Source organism: Phascolarctos cinereus, unplaced genomic scaffold, assembly GCF_003287225.1.
Source record: "Phascolarctos cinereus isolate Bilbo 61053 unplaced genomic scaffold, phaCin_HiC Scaffold_7;HRSCAF=346, whole genome shotgun sequence".
Classification (NCBI taxonomy): Eukaryota; Metazoa; Chordata; class Mammalia; order Diprotodontia; family Phascolarctidae; genus Phascolarctos; species Phascolarctos cinereus.
The window spans coordinates 15745610-15771588 of record NW_027556180.1 but is presented as its reverse complement, the minus strand read 5'-3'; the positions used below and the strand labels follow the sequence as shown (position 1 = coordinate 15771588).

Below are 25979 nucleotides of genomic sequence, written 5' to 3'. Positions count from 1 at the left end.
CCTTTGTAATGCAGAAGATTCATTTAGTGGGTGAGGTTAACTGAATGTCAATAATGTTGCTGGTGTTAATGTTGGGAAGGGAGCATGCAGTTACCACACAGAGCTTTGGAGCTGATTGTCTCTAATGTGCTTACTAGCATTTAATTTCTTAGCCAGGAACCTCCTTGATGTTGGGAAGTCACTGGAAAGAAGAATCCGAGATTACCGAAAACAAGTTTCTTCTCAATATTTTTTAAAAAATTAAATCTTTCATTTATATATTTGGTTTTGTGCTACCTTCATTTCTGAGTATCTCCATTTGAAGCCTGCTCAGCTGCTTCCTCTCTAGGAGTTCCTAAGCAAGTCCTTTACCTTCTCTACCGTCAGTTTTATCACCTGTAAAATGAGATTCATGTTAACACCTTCCTCAAAGAGTTGTTGAGAAAAGCCACGTCCTAATCATGGGAATGCACTCAATTTTGAGTAAGAGGACATGGGACCAAACCTTACCTCTGCTCCTGACCTTAGGCAAATCACTTCATCTCTCCGGGCCTCAATTTCCTCATCTGTAAAGTGAAGGGTTGGACTAGGTGGCCTCTACAATGCTCCTCACTTCTAAATGTCTAACCCTAAAGAAGGTATTACGTGAAAAGCATTTCACAAGCCATCTGCATCGTCTGTTAGCTTGGTCTCTCACTGAGTCTTCATTTCAATGTTTCTGTCTCAGAATATAAATCATACTTTCTCCCTTCTTCAAAACCAGCTCTCAATTTAAGTAAAATTTAATTTATTTTCCCAGTTATTAAGCATTTACAAAAGCAGCACCTACAGCCCCTCTAATCCCTAAATATGTGACCACCTGCATTATATGGGCTACTCCTGGCTGGCTCTGAAAGGTGACTCCCTCAGCAACAGAGGGGCAGTGATCGCCTGTTAAGGGTCCCGCTGTGAGCTTCCACAGCAGCTGCTGAACTCTCATTCTAGAGAAGTGCTAGAAAATGACTGCTGTTTGAGCCGCAGCAAGCACTCTCCATCCCTTCCTTCTCCTTTGGCTTTCAAAAGGCCAAGGCCACCACAGAGATGTTGAGGACTGAAGAAGTCTTGGCAGGTGGTCCTGACTGTGGCTGCAGAGTCAGAGCCAAGTTCGACAGCTGGGTGGCCCGGCAGAGGGGGGTGCACTGGAGAGGGAGGAAGTAGCAACAGGCCCTCTGGCCAGAGCTCAAAGGTTGAGTGGCACCCTTCCCTTGTCCCATGAGGTAATCCTGGGCATTGTCATTATCAGATACCTAGGAGAAGATGAGTTTAGGAAAAGAGCAAGATATATAGTGTCTTCCTGATGTCACACAGGACTGCAGCATTTAGTCACAGTTTTATTTCTGGATGGGAATTTTCTCTGATTGTCTCCCATCCCTGGAGCAACCATTGTCCCTCCTCAACTCTATCTACTGACCTTTCTGGCTTCCTTTAAGTTCCAGCTAAAACCTCACTTTTTATGGGAAGCCTTTCCCAACCCCTCTTAATTCTAATATCACGGTCCTCTTCGAGAAGGAAGGATAAACATAATTTGTGAGTCGTCCAAGCTGCCTAACTGGGGATCCATCTGGCCAGTTCCAGTTGGGTAACTCAGCTGGTCCTCCCCTCTCCTCCCCACCCCTCTCCTCTTCTCCCCTCCCCTCCTCTCCTCTCCTCTCCTCTCTTCTTTCCCCTCTCCCCTTGCCTGAGGGTGTTCTGTGCAAAGGAAGGTAACTTTTGATGGCCAAAAGCTGCCTAGTTAACTTGAGGTTTACTGCCTAGATTTCTTTCTCAAAGACCAAGCCTTAAACCCAGTTCACTCTGGAGCTCATAGATTGGACAAGAGGTCCCTGCTCAAGCACCACTTAATGGTTATTTTTTGGGCCCTGCTGGCTCTGAGTGAATGTAAATAGTAACTGTTTCTCCTTTGGCCAGCAATCCTGAGGGTCTTCCCCTCCCATTTTGACTCTTTTTTGATTAAAGAGGCCATTGCTTGACTCACTTCTTAAAGAGGCTTATTCACTGAATGGGTGTTGCCTCACTCAAAGTAAGAACCTGAAAAAACCTTAGCTTAAAAGGGGCAGAGTCTCTCCCTCTATCCTGGGCCATCTCTAATTCATCAGGAATATCTGGCCACTGGACCCAGGCGGCTCCAGAGGAAAAGTGAGGCTGATGACCTTGCGCAGCCCTCCCTCACTCAAATCAAAGTCAATTGCAAGTCATGTCATCATCTCCCCAATGACATGGACTTCTTCGAGAATGAAGGACAAACACAACAACAATTCTAGTGTCTTTCTTTTGTTATTTTCTATGTATCCTGTAGATAGATTGCTTTGTAAATATTCATTTACATGTTGTCTTTCCCCTTAGATTGTAAGCTCCTGGAGGGCAGGTACAATTTTTTGCTTCTTTTTTCATCTCCAGTGCTTAGTCCCTGGCACATAGTAGGTTTGCAATAAATGTTGATTCATTGATTGCATCAAGTCCCCAGTGCTTAGTATGGGGTCGGGTGCCTGGCACATAATAGGCACTTAATAAATGCCAATTGACAGACTGACTAACTAGTGTTTGGCCTCTTCCCAATGGCAAATTTCTTCTGCTTTTTCTCTCTCAGAATATCCTTTTCTCTTTAAAAGAGGGAAGAAAGAAAACTAGGGCAATAGCTTTGGATGGTGAAAATGGCTTGTGTGGTAAACTAGCTTGTGCAAGAAGTGAATGTTGGCTTTGAAATGGGGTTTGGGGAGAGAAGAGATCATTTTTTTCTCAGAGTTTTTAGGAGAGAAGGTGAAAGAAACCTGGGACAGTCTGAGAGCAGCCCAGAATTAGAGAGAGCTGGTTTCAAAGGGTCCAAATAAAGGATAGGTGGGAAGATCCCATCGACTAAAATTCTACAGGGCAAGTTGGGTCACTAAGCCTGGGGAAACCCTTAAGAGTAACATTTTGAAGGAAAAAAGAGAATCAGTTCCAATGAGAAGGAAGAGAGAGAACTGACAAAAAAGAAATATTATGCATAGGAAAGTCATTAATGAACACAGATTTTTAAAAAAGAAATATGCAGGAGAAGGAAGCAGGGGTAGGTTAGAGAAGATGATGACAAATGAATATTGTCAAGGGCACTAACATAGAATGAGTTGAGGTTAGGGAGGAAGGCTCAATCCACCAGAAAAGGGGTTCACAGTTATATGGGGGCAAAAAGGAAGATCAAAGGAGGTTTAGAACTCTAGGATGTTGGCAATGGATGATGGAGAGAAGGTGGTGTGGCTCATTTGATTTTTATTTTGCATTAGCATGTCATTTATCATGGTAGCTAATATCCTTTTCCTGGGAAAATAAAGAGGTAGAAGAGAGACGATATTATAGTAGATAGATGCAGTTCAGGACTTGTTGGATAGCCTTTTCTGGAGAGTAGTCATGCATAGTTTAATATCAACTTGGAAGGAAGTCTCTTATGAAGTGCTCCAAAGATGTATGCTTGACCTGCTCTTTAACACTTTTGTCAATGACTCGGATAAGGCATGGATACCATGTTTATCTGATAGGCAGATGGCACAAAGGTAGGAGGATTAGCTAAGACAATGAAGTCAAGTTCCAAAAAGATTCCAAAGTCAGAATATTGATATGAACCTAACTGAATCAGATTTAATAGAAATAAATGTAATTTGAAAAAAAATTAATTTATTTACTTTTAGTTTTCAACATTCACTTTTATAAGATTTTGAGTTCTAAATTTTCCCCTTCTCTCACTTCCCCCCTCCCCAAGATTACATGTAATATGATATAGGCTACACATGTACAATCATATTAAACATATTTCCACATTAGTCTTGGTGTAAAGAAGAATCAGAACCAAAGGAAAAAAAAACACTAGAAAGAAGAAACAAAAAAAAAGGAGAGAAAATAGTGTGCTTTGATCTGCATTCAGACTCCATAGTTCTTTCTCTCGATGTGGATAGCATTTCCACCTTTAGTTTTGGAATTGCTTTGTTGAGAAGAGCTAAAGCTATCAAAGTTGGGCATCACACAATTTTGCTGTTATTGTGTACAATGTTCGCCTGGCTCTGATCACTTCACTCAGCATCAGTTCAATGTAAGTCTTTCCAGGTTTTCTGAAATCTTCCTGCTCACCATTTCTTATGGAACAATAGGATTCCATTACATTCATACGCTACAGCTTATTCAACCATTCCCCAATTGATGGGCATCCCCTCAATTTCCAATTCTTTGCTACCACAAAAAGCAATGTTATAAATATTTTTATACAGGTGGGTCCATTTCCCATTTTTATGATCTCTTTGGGATACAGACCTAGAAGTGGTATTGTTGGATCAAAGGACATGCACGGTTTTATAGTCTTTTGGGCATAGTTCCAAATTGCTCTCCAGAATGGCTGGATCAGTTCATAACTCCACCAATAATGCATTTGTGTTCCAATTTTTCCGTATCTTCTCCAACATTTATCATCTTCCTGTTTTGTCATGTTAGCCAATCTGGCAGGTATGATGTGGCACCCCAGAGTTCTTTTAATTGGCATTTCTTTAATCAATAGTGATTTAGAGCATTTTTTCATGTGATTGATAGCATTAATTTCTTCATCTGAAAACTGTCTGTTCATATTCTTTGACCACTTATCAGTTGGGGAATAACTTGTATTTTTATAAATTTGACTTAGTTCTTTACATATTTTAGAAATGAGGCCTTTATCAGAGACATTGGCTGTAACACTTGTTTCCCAGCTTTCTGGTTCCCTACTAATCTTGGTTGCACTGACTTTGTGCAAAAATTTTTCAATTTAGTGTAATAAAAATCATCCACTTTTCATTTCACAATGTTCAGTATCTCTTGTTTGGTCATAAATTCTTCTGTTCTCCATAGATCTGACAGGTAAACTACTCCTGGATTTCCTAATTTGCTTATAGTATCACCCTTTATGTCTAAATCATGTACCCATTTTGGCCTTTTCTTAGTACATGGTGTAAGATGTTGGTTTATGCCTAGTTTCTGCCATGCTATTTTCCAGTTTTCCCAGCAGTTTTTGTCAAATAGTGAATTTGACACTCGAAGCTGGAGTCTTTGGGTTTATCAAACAGTAGATTACTATAGTCATTGATTATTATGTCTTATGTACCTAACCTATCCCACTGATCCACCACTCTACTTCTTAGCCAGTAACAAGTAGTTTTGAGGATTACTATTGTATAACACAGTTTCAGATCTGGTATGGCTAGGCCATTTTCTCTTACATTTCCTCTCATTAATTTTCTTAATATGTTGGACCTTTTGTTCTTCCAGACGAATTTTGTTATTTTTTCTAGCTGTATAATTTTTTTTTGGTAGTTTGATTGGTATGGCACTGAATAAGTAAATTAATTTAGATAGAATTGTCATTTTTTGTTACATTAGCTCAGCCTATCCGTGAGCAACTGATATTTTTCCAATTATTTATCTTTGACTTTATGTGTGAAGCGTCTTGTAATTGTGTCCATATAGTTCCTAAGTTTGTCTTCGCAGGTAGACTCCCAAATATTTTCTATTGTTGATAGTTACTTTAAATGGAATATCTCTTTCTAATAAATGTAATTTCTTACAGTTGGGCTAAAAACAAAACCAATTCTACGTGTGTAAGTTGGGGGAGGGGTGCCAGCTAGATAGTAGCTCATCTGAAAAAGACCTGGGGGTTGAAATGAGCTACAAGTTAAATATGAGTGAATAGTGTGCTATGGTATTGAGAAAAAGCAAACAATCTTAGTCTGCATTGAGAGAAGAACCGTGCTTAGGATCATGAAGATGATGGCCCTCTCTGATCAGACCACATCTAGGGTACTGCATTCAGAATTGAGAGGGTGCACCCATCATGAGAGGTTGGTTTTGTAAATATTGTTCTTATTATAGGATATTAGTATATACCTTTTTCTAAAAGCTAATTCTGTCTGGCTAATAAAGGTAGGGAACACACTTGTGGGGCTTGAAGCGACAGTATCAGAAGCCCTAGGCCTAGGGCAGCTAGGTGGCACAGTGGATAGACCATTGGTCCTGGAGTCAGGAGGACCCGAGTTCAAATCTGGCCTCAGACACTTGATATTTACTAGCTGTGTAACCTTGGGCAAGTCACTTATCCCCATTGCCTACCGAAAAAAAAGTAAAAAAAAAAAAGAAAGAAACCCCAGCCCCTCAGGTTTACCCCTAGGACACTGAGGGGAGAATAAGTCAGTCACCTTCTGGGGAATCAGCCTCTAATAATAATGGGAGTTGGGGAATTGGGGGGGGCATTACATAAATAAGAGGCATCATGGATTAATTGTCTTCATGAGAACTTTGAAGAACAAAGTTGCATCTTATTTCTCTACTGCGTGGAAATGCATGTGCATTTATTTAATTTGCATCTTCAGCTATTACAGCAGCATACATTTGCAGAACTGTTCCCAAAATAGTGAGGAAAAGGGGGAAAAACCCAATAAAGCAGGAACTTCTAAAACCTAACTTCCTGATAGTGAATGAATAAGACTGAAAGAAGGTGGTCAGGATACAGGTAGAGTGAAATCCTGGCAGTTGGGCATGTATCCAGATAATTCAAATGTTACCTTTTCTTGACTGCATTTTATGAAATCTGTCTTGATGTCTCACAAATGCCATTAGTAATGAAGTCTGGAAACTGGTCTCATAACACAACATGGGGTTACCTTGCTGCCCAAGTAGTGGGGCCATAATTTGGCCAGACACATGACTGGATCATCTTTTTTTTTTTTGGCTAGCTCCTTCGTCACTAGGAATTCCTGAAGAAATAGCTATTTGGTGGTTTGGTTACAGACCTTATCCTCCATCATATAAAGGGGCGTATTTTATATTATACTTTCTCCAGAAACAATATGGGGGTTGGCAGTGGTGTACATAGTATGGGAGTTCAACCAGAAATAAGTCTGCATGAAGATGTCTATTTTCCTTCCCATTTCTTTGTGGTCTTTCCGTGTTGGTATTCTTAAAGAAATAACATCCTGTTAAGACTGAGGGAAATGAGGTACAGAGGTCATATGGAAGCCAATTTGCATACCAAATCACCCTCCCTTTTCTAGCTTGGCACAGAGAAGATTATCTATATATGTCTTAATATACTGGACATTACTAGAGGGCAAAGCCTTTGTTTTCTAGATGGTTAGTTATATTTTATTCATGGTGGTTGTTAAATAAATCCTAGCTATTCCTGATCAGGAATGGCCCTAGAAGTAAGTAAAATAATAGAAGCTTAACTTCAAGGTCTTAGGATAAAGTTGGAAGGGACCTTAGAGCTCATTTAAGGGACAGGCAGATGGTATAGTGGATTAAGTGCCAGGCCTAGAGTCAAGAAAACCTGAATTCAAATCCAGCCTCAGACGCTGTCCAGCTGTGTGACGTTGGCTGATGTTTGCCTCAGTTTCCTTATCTGTAAAATGGAGATCATAATAACAATAATAATAGCACTCCCATGGTTGTTGTAAAGTTGAAAAGTGCTTAGCATGGTTCCTGGAACACAGTTAAGTGCAATATAAATATTGTTGTTGTTTTTATCCAGAGCAAGTCCCAAATTTAATAGATAAAAAAATCTGAGGTCCAATAAAAAACAAGTGATTGCATAAATTCATGCAGTAGGAAGTCAGGACCGTGAGGGTTCTAGCTTAGAATTTCTATTTATTAGTTATAGGCAAGTCGCTTTCTCTTTGCCTCAGTTTATTCATCTGTAAAATGAGGAGGCAGGTCTAGATAATCTCTAAGGTCTTCTAGGTCTAAAGTTTCATGTATGCAGTCCCTTAGAATGATTGTTTCTTTCTTTTAGATGGTCAATCAGTCAGTTAGCATTAATTAAGCACCTACGATGTTCCAGGCACTGTGCTAAGCATCAGGGATACAAACAAAGGCAAAAAAGCAAATCTTCAGAAATACATCAGATTTGAAGCTGTAGGTCAAAACATTAATTTTCAAGGTAGGGAAACTGAGGCCCAAAGAGGTTAAGGTGGAAGTTTGTCTAAGTTTATACAAGTGATAGATAGCAGTGCATGATTTGAACCCAGGTCCTCTGATGGCAGATACAATGTGCTTTCCACTGAAACATGTAACCAAGTGGAGGAAGAATTCAATCCAGCTATTATTACCATCAAAATCTTAGGCAGATATACATATATTTTTTACTAAAGAATGTTGGGAAACTAGGCATAGAGTAAAAACCTAAATGTAACTGGAAAAGATTTGTTTCTAGTGGAGTTCAGGAACAAGATCGTCATTCCTCTGTTTGAAGAAAAGAAAGGCCAATGGTGTGTTTCCTGACTTCTCGAAGTCATTTATTGCCTACAATAGCAACCATTCAGCAAGTACTCATTAAGAGTTCACTTTGTGCCCAGCACCGTGCTAAGTGAAAAAACTGCAAGAGAGGGCTTTCCTGCTCTCAAGATACTCAGAATTTGGTTTAGGGAGAAAACAAGTACATGTATTGGTATATAGGGTAGCTAGGTGGTGCCAATATTCACAGAGTGCCAGTCAGGAAGACCTGAGTTCAAATTTGATCTCACTTACTAATTGTGTGACACTGGGCAAGTCACTTTACCCTGTTTGCCTCAGTTTCCTGTACAACGTACAGGAACTGTACAAACCATTCCAGTATCTTGGCCAAGAAAACCCCAAATGGGGTCATGCATGGAGAGTCAGACACCACTTCAATAACTCAGCAACAGCAGCAGCAACAATTCTGGTATATAGAAAATGTATTCAAAGAGCAGCCATGAGGCAGTATGGTAGGGGAGGGCACTAGGAGCTGTAGGGATCTGGGAAGATTTCATGTAGAAGCTGTTTCAGAGTTCAATTTTGAAGGAGTCTAAGGAATAGAGACTGTAAATGGAGCGTGCTGGATGAGGAAGAGGAAGACCATCGGTCAGTCTGAATCGAACAGAGGGACTCTTTGTGCCTTTCTCGGTACTCCCAGTTTCTGGCACATAGTAGGTTCTTAATAAATACTTGATTTGACTTGGTGACTATAGAGTACATGAATGGAGTAACGTAGTTTAAGAAAGTCTTTAAATGAAAAAAAAAAGTTTGTTTGCTCCCAGAGATCTTGGGAATCATTGGAGTTTATTAAGTGGAAGTGTGATATGAGACAGACCTTCACTTCAGGAAAATCACTTTGACAGCTGTGTGGGTGGGGTGTAGGGTGGTTTGGAGAAAGAGAGGGAGTGGAAGCCCTGTTGTAATAGCCCAACTGGGAGTGTCTTGTAATAGGTGAGAGGTGATGAAGCCCTGAAAGAGAATGGAGGTTGTGTGGGTGGAGGGAAAGGGAGGGATGGGGGAGATGTTTTGGAGGTAGAAATGCCAAGATATGCCATCCAAGTGGGGTGAGTGTTCCTACTTTCATTATTGTATGTTGCAGGAACAAATTTACTGCCAAAGAGGAAGGGGTCATGAGAAAATATTGGCAGCTCAATAAATCCCAGTACTTGAACTACGTACTTTCAGAGGATAGCTGGGTGCTTCATGAGGAAGTGGGGAGCAGGAAGAATAGCTCACATTTCCCTACCCAGTCTGGTAGAGTTTTATGGTAGGCCCTGTTTGTTAGAATGCATTCCTCATCAACAAATGAAATTGTCTTGAAAATGCTTAGCACAGTGCTGGGCACATAGTAGGCACTTAAAAATTGGTTGTTCTCTTCTTGCCCCCCCCCAAAGCTCACAGCACAGTTTATATATATATTTATATATATATTTATATTTAGAGAAGGCTAGCAGAACCAAAATAATTATTTTGGCTTATTCTTCCTTGTTTTAATTCTAGAAATTGTTATCTATTTTAATTCTAGATCATTTCCTAGTACCTCTGCTTCTTATAATGCCAATTCTCTCTTGCACAAGGCTTTTCCTGATCCCTCCTAAATCTTGGCCCCCTTCCTTCCCTCATTTGCCTTTTTGTCATGTTGGGTATCTCATGTCTGTGCTTACTTAAGAATGTGTTGTCTTTCCTGATACAAGGTAAACTTTTGAGAGCCCAGAATCTTTCATTTTCATCTTTAGGTCCCCACAGCCTAACACAGAGCATGGAGTGAGGGTGAACATATTTATGCTATAGATAAGGATTACGATAAGGAGACCAGGGAAATTAAGGAATTTGTATAGTCACAGATAAAAACATCTGAAATGCCATTTGAACCTGAGCCCTTTGTCTATAGAGCTAATGCTTGTTTCATTGTACTTAATTCCAATCCTCTTACCTTACAGATATAGAAACTGAGGCCTGGAAAAGGGAAATTGCTTGCCTAGGGTTATATGGGAAATAAGTGACAGAGCCAAGATTTGAACCCAGGCCTTCTCATCCGAAGATGCAATGCTAGTCCTTTGGCTTGTCAAGAGTACATCTGGAAAGGACCTTCATGGCACCCAGTCCTCTTATTTGACAGATGAGGAAACTGAGGCCCTGAAAGGTTAAGCACTAGACCCAGTTCACAGAGCTAACTTGTGCAGTTGTTGGGACTAGAATCTCAGTCTCTTACCTTGCAGTGCAATGATCTTTCCTCTACAGACTACCAAAATCACAAAGATTTTTGAAGAATTAACATCACAATCATGTTGAATGCTATAATTTTCTTGCCCCATTAGGAGATGATGGATTTCCTCTGTGTACTAGTTGGATCTGTGCCCAGTCTTATTTACCAAAGGAACTAGAGATTGGACAGGTGTCTCTGGAACAGATTATGTTAATGCCTGAAGAAAGTGAATTCTGACAACTATTGTTGAAATAAGCAGAAGCCCAGCTTTGCTTTCTGTCTCTTGCCTGCCCAAAGCACCAAATATCCTTAGATGCAGCTTTAGCTGTTCTTCTGTTGGCCTACAAAACATAACAAAACCAAACCAAACCATCCCGCCAATTACCCTATCAGTGCCGCTGGCCTGTGATCTTATTAGCAGCTTCCCAGATCAGTCATCTTCACTCCTTGGGAAAGTTTTGGGAAAGTTATCTGTGAGCCAACTAAAAGGACTCAGGGACCCCAATCACCTTTTAAAAGTCAAGGAAGTCTGGGAACGTCATCAGCATTGTTGATGGAGACCACATGTCAATACTGACTCTCAAGCCTTTTTTTTTATCAGGTTCATGGTCCGACTGACCTGGCCAGAGGCAAGACTATTCATTGACAGTCACATCGACTCTTTTTGAGATCTGAAAAGAAAAAAAAGGAAAGTTGAAAGTTGTTCTCTGCAAGCCCTTTGAGACATCTATGTGGAAGAATGTGAACAGACAGAGGGCTACTGTGTTGCTGCTGACTTTGCATCTCCAGTGCCTGCCACAGTGTCCTTGAACTTCATTAAGCTCCTCCTTTTCAACCTTAGCTGATGATAATGGTAGACGTCATGGAATTTCATTGCTCCGGCACCAAGATGGGCAAAAGGATCTGTCCTCTCATCCACTTTAATGTTCCCTCTAATGATACTTGATACAAGCCATATGTGTCCACCTATCACCAGTGTCTGACACATAGTAGGTATCTACTAGTGCCTGTAATAGTATCTAGCCCAGTATCTGGTACATAGTAAATACTTCTTAAATGTTTATTGACTGACTGCCTTGGAAACCTATTGCCCATGTCCTTCCAGAGGAATACTCAAAAAGGCGGAGCCCTCCTTGCTTTCTCTTGATAACGTAAGAATGACAATGGATCACATGGGCTATTACTATTTTTTTTATCATTTATCCCTTACTCTTACCATAGAAATAGCTCATCTTCATTTTTTCCATCACACATTATTTTTAATGATATCCTTCCTCCCTCCCATTTCCCTTTTGCAATTCCTTTTTTTTTTTTTAATTATGTGTTGCAGCCTGTTCAGGTCCACAATGAACTTCTCTTTTGCCCCTTGGATGCGCCTCAATTTGAATTCTTTGGAGACTTTGGAGTGTTTGCAGCCATACAGCAGAAGAAATATTGGGTCTTTGTTTTAAAACACGAGGAGAAGGAGGAGAGTTTCAAAAGGAAGTTTGTGGTCAAATGTGACCGTTTCCTAAGGCTGACAGAAAAAAAAAAGGAAGACGTTCCAGGTGTATGCACTAACCACAACTCTTGCAAACTCATAGATATCAGGGAAAGCATAGGAGTAGAAAGAAATTCGGTTGGTGAGGGTGAAAGAATACTGTGTTTGGAGTCAGAAGACTTGACTTAGACCTGGTTTAGAATCTCTGTTTGGCCACTTGCTAGTATGTGACATCGTACAAGTTATTTAATGCCTGTCTACGAGCCTCAAATGCCTCACTTTTCAAAAGGCTATCGTGAGGGGCAGCTAGGTGGCTCAGTGGACAGAACACTGGTTCTGGAGTCAGAAGGACCTGAGTTCAAATCCAGCCTCAGACACTCGATATTTACTAGCTGTGTAACTCTGGGGCAAGTCACTTAACCCCAACTGCCTTGCCAAAAAATAAACAAATAAGAGACTATCATGGTACTTTCACTACCTGACTCACAGGGTTGTCAATAGGACAATAGATTTATGGCTACAAGGGGCTTTGAAGAACATTTAGCCCAGGAGTCAGCAAACTAGAGCAGATTTGGTTCCCATCTGTTTCTGTATACCCCTGAACTAAGAATGGTTTTAGCATTTTTAAAGTAGATTTTTTAAAATGTAAAAACCATTCTTAGTCGGTGGGTCAAATTTGATACTCAGGTATAGTTTGCTGACTCCCTCATTTTATAAATTAGAATGCTGAGGCCCCCAAAAGGTTAAATAGTGCTCTGGTTCACACAGGTAGCAAAATCAGTGACTAGAAGAATATAGGTTCTCTGACTCTCTCTCTCTCTCTCTCTCTCTCTCTCTCTCTCTCTCTCTCTCAATATATATTCTACAGAGTTAAGCAGAATATATTATGCTTCACCTGAAGTAAAAAAAAAAGGGGTAGCAATCCTGATCTTAGACAAAACAAAAGCAAAAATAGATCTTATTAAAAGAGATAAGGAAGGAAAATGCATCCTGCTAAAAGGTACCATACACAATGAAGTAGTATCATTACTAAACATATATGCACCAAGTGGTACAGCATTCAAATTCTTAGAAGAGAAGTTCAGGGAGTTATAGGAATAAATAGACAGCAAAACTATACTAGTGGCAGGACCTCAACCTCTCCCTCTCTGAACTGGATAAATCTAACCACAAAATAGACAAGAAAGAAGTTAAGGAGGTGAATAGAATTTTAGAAAAGCTATATATGGTAGATCTCTGGAGAAAATTGAATGGAGATAGAAAGGAATATACTTTTTTTCTCACCTGTACATGGTACTTACACAAAAACTGACCACGTACTAGAGCATAAAAATCTCACAATCCAATGCAGAAAGGCAGAAATATTAAGTGCATCCTTTTCAGATCATGATGAAATAAAGTTATGTATAATAAAGGGCCATGGAAAGATAGACTAAAAATTAATTGAAAACTAAATAATATAATTCTGAAGAATGAATGGGTCAAACAACAAATCATAGAAACAATCAATATCTTCATTCACAGAAACAATCAATAACTTCATTCAAGAGAATGACAATAATGAGACAACATACCAAAACTTATGGGATGCAGCCAAAGCAGTTCTTAGGGGAAGTTTTAAATCTCTAAATGCTTACATAAATAGAATAGATAAAGAGGAGATCAATGAATTGGGCATGGAACTAAAAAAAACTAGAAAAAGACCAAATTAAAAATCCCCAAATACCAAACTAGAAATACTGAAAACCAAAGGTGAGATTAATAAAATTGAAATATTCTACAGAGTTGTCTAAAAGACTGTGACTTGCCCAGAGTCACAGAAACCAGAAAGTGTCTGAGATGCCACTTGAACCTAAGTCTTTCTGACTTCAAAGACTAATTTTATATCTTATACATGGATCTGCTGTTGTAAGGATCACATGAGATCATGAGTGCCTAAGAGCTTTCTACAAAACACTATTTTTACTAAGCACGCTATTTTATTAAAAGTAGATTTGCTAATCCATTTTTAGGCTACTAATGAACTTCTTAGCTCTGAAGACTAAGGAAGGAAGTCTATTCTGTCTTCTTAGAATGAAGATCTCAACAGGCTTATCTATTTCTTTAAGCTACTCCCAGAGCATGAGACAGAAAGATACATGAACTCTCCTGGATCCCTCATGCACTGCTCTTGCTCATGGTTTACTGATCAGTGCATTATCCACAATCCCAAGATCCTTCAAATCCTATGTGTGTTGTGGTTTCCTTCTCAGGATGGTCTGTTGGTTAGGTCCCCAAAGACCCTTAGAATATTGTTGTCATGATGCAGTGAGCCTTGTGTTGGTTGGTGTTTCTGGAATGAAATTGATCCAATGATGAGAACAGTGGAAAGTTACTAATAGTAATATTTTTCCATGTTCCAGATGTTTTTCCATCAGTCATGATGGATTCAAACTGACCCATCTTCACGGCCTTTCTCTATCTCCTATGCAACCAGTGGCATGGATTATGGAGATTAGAATTTTGCTATCTGCTAGTCTCATTGACCCATATAAGGATCCAGTACATGAGCTTGAATGATCTCTTTCACATCTTTTTTTCTTTTTCAAATTTATATCCCCGGTTCTTGGCACATAGTAGGTGCTTACTGAATGATTTTTGACTATTGGCTTTAAATCCACGATCCTATGATCTCTCAGGCTGCAATAATCTATGTTTCTGCTTCCAAAGCATTTTATCATTGCAAAGTTCTTTTTACATATGTCTTCACACGCTAATGGAGTACTTTCCCTTCTCTTCACCCTGTCCCATAGACTTCTCAAAACTAGGCATCACAAATTTAGCTGTGGATTTTTTTTCCTCTTTAAGTTGTTAAAACTCGTGATCTCTCCCTGTTTTTAAAGGCTGGTCCCAACTCTTCTTTCCCTGGTTGTTTCTGTTCTAAAAAGTCGAGGGCTTTTTTAAAATGAACTTTCTTCCACTAACTTTTTTGCTATTTGTAACATTCAGTCATACTTAATACCTAGGTGGGAGAAACATAGAGTAGAAGGCATTGAAGTTAGCCTGAGCAACCAAGTCTAGTTCAATTTGAACTGAATCTTATGGTCCTGAGAAACCTAGAACAAAAGTAGATGGGTTTTCCTTATTGCAAATTCCTACACCAGTGAAATCTGAGCCTTGCCAAAAAGCGAACATGCCAGACATTGTGAGAAGCACCAGTGTTACAAAGGAAAAGTCCCTGCCTTCAAAGAGCTTCCACTCTGTGGGGAGGGATGGAGCGACAAGGAGGAGTAGCAATCTGAGCACACACCCACCCACACATGTGTATGAGTGTAGACACACTGTAATTTTAGAGGTTTGGAATAATAGGAATAAGAACTGGGGGAACCAGGAAAGGACACGTATAAGATGTGGCATCTCAGCTGAACTTTTGAAGGTCATTTGGAAAGCCTCCTCTTGCTTGCTGATACTTGAACTTTCTTTAAAAAGTGGGGCAGGTAATAAAGCACTAGTGTGTCCTGAAGACAGGAAGACCTGAGTTCAAATCTGTCCTCAGACACTTACTAGCTGTGTAACCCTGGACAACTCACTTAACCCCATTTACCTCAGTTTCCTCATCTCTAAAATGATTAGTGCATTATCTTGAACTTGCACTTGGAGAAGAAAAGGGCATACCACTCCAGGATCTTTGCCAAGAAAACCCCAAATGGGGTCACAAAGAGTTGGACACAACTGAAATGACTTAGGAACAACAATAAATGTTCAGTCCACAAGTCAAAAGAAAACTAAATATTATCTCTGGGCTTCACCTCCTATGCCTTTGGGGAAGTTTTGCTCATCAAGGGCCCTCCCCCATAGGCCCCCAGCCCCCAGCTCTGTTCTAAGCCCACCATTACTTTGGTCTCAGTTTCCTCTGCCTCTTGTGGCTCGTGTCCACTTTGAGCCTTTGCCAGAACTTGCAGCCTTTCTGGGACTTCAGTAACGGCTTGTTATGCAGCTGATATTTCCTGTTTTTATTTTTGCACGGGCGGCTTATTTCTCTTAGCAGATCTTTTCTTTCCTGATTGACCCAAAATGGGTGCAGATGTTACGAGCATCTGCAAACAGCTATTGAATATTACTTTCGCCATGAAATAAAGCCCAACATAAGCAGTTTCACAAAGTGGGGAGGGAAAAAAAAAAGGCCAAACCCGTGTGAAAATTTCCCACTTTGCTACAGCCTTACGATACTTAGGATCAGTTGCCAGTGATAACAGAAGCAGGGAAAAGACCTTGGGAGGTAAGCCACGTGTTTACTTAGTCTATAATGCTGGTCCAGCATGCTGCTGGATGTGGGAGCTTGTAAAACCCGGAGGTGTAAAATAGAGTTTACTTTTCCCACTCTGTGTGAAAAGGCACCTGGGGCTGCAGGACCTTCCCTTAAAAGCCCAGATGTGGACTTTGCATCAGTTGCAGTGTAAACAATCCTTTCCCCCTTCATGCATTGGTTTTCAAGACTATTTCTTGTTTTGGTTGTTTTACCGCATCCTCTGGCAGGTAATATGGTCTAGTGAAAAACCATTAATCTGGAAGCTAAAAAAAAATCTCCCCCCACCTCCAGTTCTGCCAAGCTTACAGAATGACCTTTGCAAGTCCTCATTTGCTGAAAAACAGGGATAAAGCTATCTGCACTCTGCCTTGTGTGCTGGGTTATTAATGCTCATAAATCCCCTTCCGACCTTCAGAGAAAGGTGCTAGAAAGGACATGCAGCCTGATGGTGGTGTAGCTGCCAAAGCCATGCTCCCATATCAGCTCTCCAAGATGATCCCTTTATTCTTTGCCCCCCATCCACAAGGAAAACTCACTGGGTTCGACTGCAAATCTTATCCCTGCTTGCTCTGAGGGTCAAGTTAGGCAGTCAGTCAAGTAGAATTTATCAGGTTGATCAGAACTATTTTCAATAACTCCGTCAATTCAAATTCTGGATGTGTCCATATCTATGTCATAGCTCCCTCTCACCTCTACATATGAACCTGATTAAAATAAGATGGAATGACAGCCACCGATCATCATTGCATTATAGACAGCTTTCTGGTTTGCTCTAATGTTTGTTTTTTAGAGTAGTAAGGCATGTGTGTGTGTGTGTGTGTGGGGGGAATTTAGTTGATGACTGTGAGTGCCTGAAAAAGTTAGCTGATCCCACAAAAATTCTTCATTTGCCCCCTAGGAACAAATGCTACATAAGAATGGACCTGAACTCACCCAAGGCTGCCTGGAAGTCATGAGCAACACCTGCATTCCCGTAGTTATCCAGAAATGATCCGATATTTAAAAGTTATTTCTCAGGGATGCTCCAAGCTTGAATGTGGCCACTAAAAATATAGTGGCAACTCTTTGCTCTAAAGGATGTCATGTTCAGAGTTGAAGGTTTGTTTGGTTTGGCTGGTGCAAGGGTCAAATCCATGTTGCAAGAAGGAAAACAGATGATCTTTCTGAGATAGGTTTCAGATTTCCTTTGCCAGCTGAAAGGGGATGAGTCATTCTTGACTTCCTCCACTAGGACCAGAGTTGCATCAAAATTACTAAACCTCAGACGATCTGTCCCTGATTATTTGGAATTCTTATCTCATTTTTTCAGTTTTCTCATTATGCAACCTCCTTCTCTTCCTTCTCAGGACCCTCTTCACAAAACCGTTTATGTACCTTCTCATAGTGTCTTGGAGAAACATAGTAGCAAAGGGCATCTGGGCCCCCAGTCTTATCCCGCTTGGATAAATGAACCATAAAACCATAACAATGTAGGGGCAGAACATCTCCCCTGGACTTAGATCTGGTGCCTCCTTAGTACATGGCTACATGTACTAAATACGTGTGCCTGGCACAAGGACAGCATTACTGGCCTTCACACACAGGTCATTGTCTCCTGTCTCTATATCTCTGTACAGGCTGCCCCCCATGTCTCATATATACTCCTCACCTCTGCTTCTTAGAAGCCATAATCTCCTTCATGATGTAGTTTGAAACCCACCTCCTACATGAAACCTTCTGTCATCTTCCCATTTGTGAGTACTTCCTCCCCAAATTATCTTGTACTTACCACCCATCTATCCATCCATCCATCTGTCCTTCCATTCATCCATCCGTCCATCCATCATCTATCTAGTAAACTCTGTCCGTCTGTCTATACATGTATCTAACTTTCAAGCAAACTATATTCATGTATCTATCACCTATACAACATACACTCTCTGTATCTGTCTGTGTCTATTTATCTACTGTCTCTGTCATTGATCTGTCTATCTTGCTATCTACCACACACAGTAGAGTATAAGCTCCTTCAGATTCATGGCTTTTATTTCTATCCAGCACTCCATAGGCACTCACCGATTTTGTGGATAGATATGTTCTCTCAGCTTTCTGATGCCTCACCATGCATAAGTTACTGAAGACAGCCAGTCCTGGTTACTGACATGATTTTCTGGGATCCCTATCTGAAAGGGAAATTTTGGTGCTCACTCATTAGTTAGGTTCAGGGATATTGTCTCTTTCAAATTAGACACTGGCTAACTAAAAAAAAAAGCCATCTTTAAAAACTTCTTTATTGACTTCCAGTGACAAGATAGTGGGATGAGGAAAGAACCATCTGAAGCCCTCCAAACAGCTAGAAAACCACCTCAGAACTGGTCTAGGAGCAGGGATGCAGCTTATCAGCCTGGTAGGAGAGGTCTGTCTCACTGGGGGCAGCAGCAGTGCCAGCCTCACAGCAGGAGGCCCACAGCAAAGCTCCAAGTTTGGGGCAATTCACCAGGGACACCCCACCCTCCTGCAAACCAGCAGCCCCTTAAGCAAGTGAGCATCTCAGTAAGTCCCCACCCCAGTGACCCAACACAAACCACCAGCAAGGCCTTGACCCTATTTCTGACCAGTAGTAAAGCCCCATCTTGGGGCTGGCCAATATTGAGACCCTTCCCCTGGGGCCTGCCAGCAGAAAGACCCTGTTTCCATAGCAACTCAGAAGCAGGCCCCACCCCTGGGGCAAGCCAGTAACAAGATCCCTCCTCCAGGGACAGCCACTAGAAAGAGTCTCTTACCATAGCAACCCAGCAGCAAAGCGCTACCCCTGGAGCAAGCCGCAGCTAAACCCCTCAGCCAGGGGAGACGAACAGGGAGACCCCCTACCCCAGTACAAGCCAGAAAGGGAAGCCTACCCTCCAGAAGCTAAGCCTTGAAGCCCAGGGAAAACCAGCAGTAAGACTCAGAGCCCCAGCACAAAAAGCTTGGGACAGTGCAGAACCAGAGCCCTCTCTGGTCTCACATAAAAACACCAAGTCACAAAAAAGGCAGAAAAAATTGAGCCAAAAAGCCCCCCCAAAAAAACAAAAAAGAGATTGGCTATAGAAAGTTATTATAGTGATAGGGAGGATCAAGTCATAAACTTAGAAGAGGACGATTGTGTCAAAATGGCTACATGTGAAGCCTTAAAGAAAAAATGTAATTTTGTCTCAGGCTCCAAAAGAATTTCTGGAAGAGCTTAAAAAAGGATTAAAAAAAAAAAAGCAAATTAGAGAAGTAGAAAAAAAAATGGGAAGAGAAATGAGAGTAATGTAAGAGAATGATGAAAAGAGTTAGTAGCATGGCAAAAGATATACAAAAATTTACTGAGGAAAATAACTATTTAAAAAAATAGAATTGGCCAAATGGAAAAGGAATTACAAAAGCTCACTGAAGAAAATGAAGAATTGAACAAGTGGAAACTAATGACCCTATGAGACATAAAAATATGACAAAACAAAATCAAAGAGTTAAAAAAAAGAAGAAAATGTGAAATTTCTCATTTGGAAAAACAACTGACCCAGGCAATAGATCTAGGAGAGATAATATAAGAATTTTTGGACTACCTGAAAGCTATGAAAAAAAAAAAAAGCATGGGCAACATCTTTCAAGAAATTATCAGAGAAAAATACCCTGATATATTAGAACCAGAGGGCAAAATAGAAACTGAAAGAATCCAGCCATCACCACCTCAAAGAGATCCCAAAATAAAAACTCCCAAGAATATCATAGCCAAATTCCAGAGCTCACAGATCAAGGAGAAAGTATTAAAAGCATCCAAAAAGAAATGATTCAAATATCATGGAGTTACAGTCAGGATTACACAGGATTTGGCACCTTCCACATTAAAGAAGTGAAGGGCTTGGAATATGATATACAGGAAAGCAAAGGAGTTAGGATTATAATCAAGAATTAGCTACTCAACAAAACAGAATATAATCTTTTAGGGGAAAAATGGATATTTAATGAAATAGAGAACTTTCAAGGACTTTAAAAGACCAGCACTGAATAATATTCGTAACCCAATAATTTTATTACGATAAGAGAAATTAGAAGGAGTATGTGTAGACAGAGGGTGTGGATATAAGGTACCTTTGCTGGCATGATACCCCCCAAAACAGAATAAAGAGGTGAGAGAGAAAATTGCACTGGAGGAAGAAGAGGGGGAGATTGAATGGGGTAAATTGTCCCACGCAAAAAAAGCATAAAAGAGCCACTGTAATGGAGGGGAAGATAGGCGGCAGTGGTGGGCAAAGTTTAAACCTTACTCTCAACAAAATTTGCTCAAAAAGGGAATAACAAGCACAGTTGGATATAAGGAAGTAAAAAAAGACAGTGATAATAGGGGGGACTGATAAAAGGGAGAGTATATTGGTGAAGGCAGTGATCAGAAGTAAAACACTTGTGAGGAGGGAAAAGGTGGGGTAAGAGAGAGAGGTGGATAAGTAAGTAAAAAATAGCATGGAGGAAAATACACTTAGCTATCATAGCTATAAATGTGAATGGGATGAACTCACCCATAAAATGGAATCAGATAGCATAATGAATTAAAAATCAGAATCCTAAAATATGTTGTCTATAAGAACCATATTTCAAACAGAGATACACACAGGGTAAAGGTAAGGGGCTGGAGCAGAATCTATTATGCTTCAGCTGAAGCAAAGAAAGCGGGGGTAGCAATCATCATCTCAGACAAAGCAAAAGCAAAAATAGATCTAGTTGAAAGAGATAAAGAAGGAAATTATATCTTACTGAAAGGTACCACAGACAATGAAGTCATATCAGTAATAAACATGTATCCACCAAATGGTACAGCATCTAAATTTTTGAAAGAGAAATTGAATGAGTTACAGGAGGAAATAGATAATAAAACTTCACTAGTAGGGGACCTCAACTTTCCCCTTTCAGAATTAGATGAATCTAACCAAAAAATAAACAGGAAAGAAGTTAAGGAGGCAAATAAAATTCTGGAAAAGTTAGATAAAATAAATCTCGAGAAAATTGAATGGAAATAGAAAGGAATACAGCTTTGTCTCAGCAGTACATGGCACATACACAAAAACTGACCGTATGTTAGGACATAAAAACCTCACAACCAAATGCAGAAAAGCAGAAATAGTAAACACATCATTTGAAAATAATAATGCAATAAAAATTACATTCAGTAATGGACAATGGAAACAGAGATTAAAAATTAATTCAAAACTAAATAATCTAATCATGAAAAACAAGTAGGTCAAAGAACAAAGCATAGAAAAAAATTGATAATTTCATCAAAAGAAATGACAACAATGAGAAAACATACCAAAATTTATGGGATGCATCCAAAGTAGGACTCAGGGGGAAATTTATGTCTCTAATTGCTTACATCGATAAAATAAAGAAAAAGTAGATCAATGAACTGGGCATGCAACTTAAAAAAAAAACTAGAAAAAGAACAAATTAAAAATCCCCAATTAAACACCAAATTGGAAATCCTGAAAATCAAAAGAGAGATTAATACAATTGAAAGTAAGAAAGCCATTGAACTAATAAATAAAACTAGAAGCTGGTTTTATGGGGAAAAAAAGATACAATGAAATAGATAACCTTTGGTTAATTTGATTTAAAAAAGAGAAGAAGAAAACCAAATTACTAGTATCAAAAATGAAAGGGGTGAATTCACTACCAATGAAGAGGAAATAAAGACAATTGCTAGGAGCTATTTTGCCCAATCATATGCCAATAAATTTGAATGTAAATGTAAATGAAATAGATGAATATCTACAAATATATAAATTATCCAGATTAACAGGAGATGAAATAAAATACTTAACCCAATATTAGAAAAAGAAATTGAACAAGCCATCAATGAACTTCCTAAGAATAAATCCCCAGGACCAGATCGATTCACAAGCAAATTCTACCAAATATTTAAAAAACAATTAATCCCAATGCCATATAAACTCTTTTAAAAAACTGGGCAAAGGAGTCCTACCAAATTCCTTTTATGACACATATATTGTCTGAGATCCAAGCAAACAGAGCCAAAACAGGAAAAAAAAATTATAGACTAATTTCCCTAATGAATATTGATGGAAAATTTTTAAATATAATACTAGCAAAAAGATTACAGCATCATATTACAAGGATCATATGCTAGGGCCAGATGGGATTTATACTAGGAATGCAGGGCTGGTTCAATATTAGGAAAACTATCAGCATAGCTGACCATATCAATAACAAACCCAACAGAAACCATATGATTATTTCAATAGAGTCTGAGAAAGTCTGACAAAATACAGTACCCATTCCCATTTAAAGCACTAGAGAGTATATAAATAAATGGAGCTTGCCTTAAAATGACAAGTAATATTTGTCTAAACCCATCAGCAAGCATTATCTGTAACGGGGATAAGCTAGAAGCCTTCCCAATATGATGAGGTGATGTAAGGATGTACATTATCACCTCTATTATTTAGTATTGTATTAGAAACATTAGCTATAGTAATAAGAGATGCAAAATGAAATAAAGGAATAAGAATAGGCAATGAGGAAATGAAACTATCACTTGTTGCAGATGATATGATGTTATACTAGAAAATTCTACAGAAAGAACTACAAAACTGCTTGAAATTATTAACAACTTTAGCAAAGTTGCAGAATACAAAATAAATCCACATAAATCATCACATTTCTGTTTATTACTAACAAAGCCCAACAGCAAGAAATAGAAAGAAAAATTTCATTTAAAGTTACAGTACACATTATAAAATACTTAGGAATCTACCCACCAAGACAAACCCAAGAAGTATATGAACACAACTATGAAACACTGTTCATACAAATAAAGTCATATTTAAATAACTGGAAAAATGGTAATTGCTCATGAGTAGGGTGAGCCAATGTAATAAAAATGACAATTCTATGTAAATTAATCTATTTATTCAGTGCCATGCCAAACTACCAAAATTATTTTATAGAACTAAAAAAATAATAACAAAATTCATCTGGAAGAATAGAAGCTCAAGGATATCAGAGGAGTCAATTTCAAAAAATTGTGAAAGTAGGTGGTCTAGCCATACCAGATCTCATACTGTATTATAAAGTGGCAATTATCAAAGCAATCTGGTACTGGTTAAGAAATAGAGTGGTAGGTCAATGGAATAGATTAGGTACAAATTCTATTGTAGTAAATTAACATACTAATCTAGTATATGATAAGCCCAAAGATAACAAGATTTTGGAATAAAAATTCATTGTTAGACAAAAACTGCTAGGAAAACTGGAAAACAACATGGCAGAAACTGTGTATAGACCAACATCTCACATTGTATACCAAGGTAAGGTGAAAATGGGTACATGATTTACACATAAGAGGTGATGCCACAAACAAATTAAATGAGCATGGAATAGTTTATCTGCATTATTTATGAATAAGGGAAGAATTTAGGACCAAAAGAAGATATAGAGAACATTACAGAATATAAAACAGATAATTTTGATTATATAAAATTTAAAAGTTTTTGCACAAACAAAACCAATGCAACCAAAATTATAAGGAAAGCAGAAAATCAGGAAAAAAAACCTTTTTTTGAAACAAGTATCTCTGATAAAAGCCTCATTTCTCAAACATACAGAGAATGGAGTCAAATTCATAAAAATAGGAGCCATTCCTCAATTGATAAATGCTCAAAGGATATGAACAAGCAGTTTTCAGACAAAGAAATCAATGGTATCTATAATCATATGATAAAAATGCTCTAAATCACTATTGATCAGAGAAATGCAGATTAAAAGAAGTACCATCTCACACCTATCAGAGTGGTTAATATGACAAAAAAAGTAAAATGTTGGATGTTGGAGGTGATGTGCGAAAACTGGGACACTAATGCACTATTGGTGGAGTTGTGAACTGATCCAACTATTCTGGAGAGCAATTTGGAACTATGTCCAAAGGGTATAAATCTGTGCATACCCTTTGGTCCAGCAATTCCACTACTAGATCTGTATCCCAAAGACATATAATAAAAAAGGGAAAAGGACCTATTTGTACAAAAATATTTATAGCAGCTTGTTTTGTGGAGGCTAAGATGCCCATCAACTGGGGAATGGCTAAACAAGCTGTGGTATATGATTATAATGGAATATTATCATGCTATGAGAAAAGACAAACAGGATGATTTCAGACAAAAAAAAAACCCTGGAAAGACTTACATGAACTGATGCAGAGTGAAGTGAACAGAACCAGAGGAATGTTGTACACAGTGACAGCAACATTGTTTGATGAAGAATTGTGAATGACTTAGCTATTCTCAGCAATACAATGATCCAAGACAATCCCAAAGGACTAATGATGAAGTATACTACCTGCCTACATAGACCTCCATACAGACTGAAGCATATTTTTCTTTATTTTTTTCATGTTTTCTTTTATTTGTAGAAATGTGTGTGTGTGGTTTTTTTTTTTTGCATAATTGCACATGTATAACCTATATCTGATTGCTTACAATCTCAGGGAGAGGGGTGGGGAGAGAAGGATATAATTTGGAATTCAAAACTTTAAATAAAAATGTTTAAAAAATTGAAAAAAGTCCTTCTTTATGAAATATTTTAAATGTGCAATCAATTTATCAAAACAATGTTTGTGTAATCTATTATTTTAAGAAAAACGATGCTGTTTCATTAGGTTAGAACCAATGGCCATTAATTGCTACTTTGCTTATGGAGAATCTGGTATTTCAAAGTAGAATATCTCTACTATTTATTAGAGACAAAATAACAACAACAGCAAAAAAAAAAAAAACCAAACAAACAGTGGTATAATATTCAGGTACCTGAAAATGAAACACAGTGCTATTAAAAGGTACTAATGTTTGGTCAGTTGTGAAAATGACTGGGTGTGCAGAGGGTGACTGATGGCCTTGGCAAAAAGCCAGAGGGTCAGGGATTGACCCCGAGAGCTACAGCTCTGCACTGGGGTTTTCTTTCCCCTAAAACCTTATGAAGTATGACAGTTTTCACTAGGATCATTCCTTCAGGGCTAATGCCTGTGGCTTCATGTGGAAGAGTTTCATTCCAAAGAAACAGGGCCATCCATCATGAAAACAGTGTTCAGTTTAGCCAGATGCCAGATGAATTAGCAACTGTTATGCAGTGTGCACATTCATCAACACTGATGATTGCTCAAATAAAATCGGAAGGATATTTTTCTGGGAAACACTGGTGGGCACTGAGAATATTTTAAAAATGCCCCCAGGCAATGATGTGCTTTACTTACTTAGTGGTTTCCAAAATAGAGATAGAAAAAAGGCAGGGACCTGCTTCCTTAAATATTCAAGACAATACATAACCTGTTTCAGGGTTCCATAAATTTGGATGATACTGACAAAGGCCAAAGATAAGGAAGTGGTGGGGTTTTTTCCCCCTTTTTCTCTGCTTGGTCCTATAGTAATTAATGTTTTGAATATGATTGAGTTTCCTTTGTGACAATTTAAGTCTCTTGCTTTCCTTCCTAAAAAGTTCAATCAAACAAATAGTTAACCCTCTGTTTGCATGGGTTGGTTGATATGCCCAAGTGAAGAGTACAAAAATATGGCTGATGCCCTGTAGGAGATTACGATTTAAGGACATAACAAGTGAGACAGGCAAACACAAACATGCCAAAAAGCTAGCAAGTCAGAAATAGGGAGGTTAAGCATTATTATTTTTCATTTTACCTCTGGGAAAATTGAGGCTCAGATAGG

General features: G+C 38.9%; 1 long non-coding RNA gene across 1 annotated transcript; it reads right to left on the bottom strand.

The window, feature by feature from the left end:
* Positions 1-4355: 4355 nt before the first annotated feature.
* LOC110210117 (uncharacterized) lies at positions 4356-17562 on the bottom strand. The gene is made up of 2 exons (XR_002325026.2): positions 17185-17562; positions 4356-11154 (listed from the first exon to the last, which is right to left on the bottom strand). It is a non-coding gene; the product is annotated as an uncharacterized LOC110210117 (long non-coding RNA).
* Between the last annotated feature and the right edge of the window lie 8417 nt (positions 17563-25979).